Source organism: Mchenga conophoros, linkage group LG19, assembly GCF_057382185.1.
Source record: "Mchenga conophoros isolate Kocher_MC1m ecotype Shallow Benthic linkage group LG19, M_conophoros_male_GT1.1, whole genome shotgun sequence".
Taxonomy (NCBI): domain Eukaryota; kingdom Metazoa; phylum Chordata; class Actinopteri; order Cichliformes; family Cichlidae; genus Mchenga; species Mchenga conophoros.
In genome coordinates this window covers 14,884,330-14,887,642 of record NC_140544.1, presented here as the reverse complement: position 1 = coordinate 14,887,642, position 3,313 = coordinate 14,884,330, and the positions used below count along the sequence as shown (strand labels likewise).

Here is a 3,313-nt window from a genome sequence, read left to right as displayed (position 1 = left end):
GTGTCCTGTTATATTTTAGATAGCAAGGAGTTTATTAAACTTTACCGAAACAATCTGCAAATTTCATTAAAATTGAATAAACTATCATCTTGTCTTTATTTTTAGTTAGCACCTTAAAAGCTTAAAGCTGTAAGCTAATGATAGTTATATAAGAGCAGATGCTGCTGGTGCAATAAGCTGTAGTTTTACGTCCAGTGGATGATGATCTGATTAGTCGACTAATCGCATAAATAATCGGTGACTAGTCGACTATCAAAATAATCGTTTGTGGCAGCCCTACTGGCTTCCCATTTTCGCAAAAAGAGGTCCACCTTTCCTCCTGTAAGATTGCCAAACTCCAAGTCCAGCCTACGGAAATAAAAGAAGTGTTTACGTTTAAAATGAAGCATTAAATACATTAAATCAAAAGTACATTCTGTCCATTTGGTAGCTGTATGGCTAAAATCAAACTTTACAGTATCACATTTCTGTTACCCATTCCACATCAAGCTTACCTACACAGTGAAACAACAATTTACTTGGAGTGGTATTTGAATACAAGTCCATTATTCCTTAATTTTAGCTATGATTTGGGTCCCATCAGACCCTGAGAAAAAATTAGGACTTTTTAGCTGATGTTCAACTTTCTAGCAGACAATTTCTTATGTTGTCTGTCTGCGGTTTGTCCTGTAGAGCTTTTTTGTTGAAAATAGTGCTGCTGAAAGCAGTTTCATACAGATTTAGGTGATTTTTTGTAGGGTTTTCACTTCCACGAGCAGCACTTTCTGCATTGTCATTTGATGTCCCTACTATTAGATAGTCATTTGGTGGTACGACTAAGATTTTGGACCATGTGAAAAGTGATGCTCATTGTAATCAGTGCGCAGGGAGTAATGATCAAACTCTGAAGTTATAAAACTTTCAAAATATTCACTAGGAGCTCATAAACATACCTCCAAATGTATCGACTCCTGTTACATACTTTGTAGGCAAAACACAACTGAGTGGAGAAGGAGTACATAAACCATTACCAGAGAACCAAGCAACTTACCAGACTTGGCATGTCCAAAAACCGTGGGTACTCTCCGAATATTCCAGGCTCTGAGACTGGTGTATGTTTCCTCCATGCCTGACATGATAATTGGAAGGTTCTCAGCTGAGGGCCGCAATAACTTGGGTGACCCACTCATCTGTGCTGCTGGTATTCCCATCCTCTCGCCTGAGCTTCTTGTCTTCACCACAGTCATCTGTCACTTTTCGCTTCTTATAACGTCTCTGCCCCTGGTCGAGATTCCGTCTAAGGTTGCGCAGTTTAGTCTCTAGGAATCCACAATGAGAGACTGGATCATAATAATGCTCCTGAGGAAGAAAGGACAGAGGTATATGGGTAACAGCTGAGCAATTTTAACTGAGAAAAAAAGCTCTAATAAATAATTAGATAAAGGTTAAACAATACACAGTAAGTGGGAACAAGTGCAATTTACAGTATGTAGTGGAATTTACATTATTAAAATGCTAAATTTACTTATAAATCCTTCCCCCTGTCCTGCCACTTAAGGGTGGAAAAGTGGTGAGGATGCTTTTTGCTACAGTTAGCTTCTCTGCACTAAGAGGGTAACTGGAAAACAAACTTTTTTACTTCTGTGCACTTCAACATTTTTAAAGGAAAACATTCATTGCAAAATTTTAACAAAGTACAGTAAAGTACTATACTTACTAACCACACCTCTCCACCAAATCCCCAATGCACGTCTTCACAAGGAGCCTCCTCGATGGCACCGACAGGTTTCATACTCCTTAAGAATCTGTGGGGCTTTCCTGAGTGACTTCAGGGGTTGACTTTGTTCTTCTGTGGTAATGGTAGACTGTGTAAAGGCAACACCAGACACTTTACCTCTCTGCAATAATCTTCAAAGTCATGACAGCAAATTTCCACAGAGCATAAAAGCACGAGTTTACTCAAAAAGCTGCAGCAGAAGAAGGCGGTTTCTTAACTACGTGATTATAACGCAATGACTAAAATAAATTCTGAATAATAAATAAATTGATTTTATCTTCTAGTTGCTACTTGGTGAATAAATCTGATCCTGACTAATAGTGATGTCTGATGTCTGTGGCACTGCTGACAATAAGAATTTTTTTTTTTACAAATTTCTTTCTCATCTATAAAAGTGGTTACAAGGACTTTGACAGATTCTAAGTTGTCATATGTGTGCTGAAAAAATGAAACACATGGCTAAATAAGTAAGATAATTTGCATGGTCAAGTTGCTGTTGTTTGGTTTTTTAAATAACACTGACTATTACTTCCTCAGAAGTTCTGCATAAAAAAGAAACTATATCAGAGCATGTTTCCAGCAATAAGCCTTAAAAAAGAATGTGCACATACTTTAGTTAATCATACTAGATGCAAAAACTGCTTTAACTGCTTGAAAAAATAATTATCTCTGTCAATATGAGGTATATTTCATGTTAAAGTTACTCAGTCTTTATTCCTATTCTCTGCTAGTAAACGAATGGTCGCGGTGATAACTACATTTGCTATATTCAGAGCTAACGACAATATTGTCATTTTACTCAACACTGCTACGGTTAGGTGCTGACTCTGGCGTTGCTCATAGACAACATAATGCCTGTCGGAGCCGCTAGCCAACTACCACACTGGTTCTAAGAGCAATTTCTGAATACTCTAATACATAAATAAAGTAAATAGATAAATACACGAATAAAGTAATACATAAAAATACTACCAAAACACATTAACTCTAATGGAGTATGGCACGAAATCCAAGAACTAATAATAAAATTAAGAGTAGGATATGTTAGCAAGACTGTTACATTAAGGTTAGTTAGGTATAGTTAAGCAGTAATTAACTTAAACTCTAAACTCCTACATAACTCCTATATTTTATATAAATTCACATTCTTCCAGAAACCCGGCATATTTTCAGTACATTAAGATAAACTGGTAAATGATACTTACTGTAAGGTCTGACAACATACTAGGCGACGTAACCTCCATCTTTGTCTCCTTTGTCTCAGTGGCGCGAAAGATAGCGCCCCCTTCCCGCCGCCGATATGTCATGTTGCTGGGCAGAATTTGTTTCAATTTTAAGCATGTGTGTTCTTACTCATTTCATTTTCTACTTTTGCTTCAATTATATTCACATGTTACGGTCAAAATTAAGCCTGTTCTTTGTGGATACTTATGCTTATAGTATAGCCATGGCCATTAATTGGTATGCCATACATATTGAGAAATAAAAAATTAATCCTCTTTCAGAATTTTAGTACACCATACACACCTTGGTCCACATTACATTATAAAATGTTTT

The 3,313-nt window shown here is 36.7% G+C and overlaps 1 long non-coding RNA gene across 1 annotated transcript; it reads right to left on the bottom strand.

Annotated features, from left to right (window-relative positions):
• Positions 1-1,512: 1,512 nt before the first annotated feature.
• Positions 1,513-3,017, bottom strand: LOC146551910 (uncharacterized). Its single transcript, XR_014889940.1, has 3 exons — positions 2,962-3,017; positions 1,697-1,844; positions 1,513-1,597 (listed from the first exon to the last, which is right to left on the bottom strand). It is a non-coding gene; the product is annotated as an uncharacterized LOC146551910 (long non-coding RNA).
• Between the last annotated feature and the right edge of the window lie 296 nt (positions 3,018-3,313).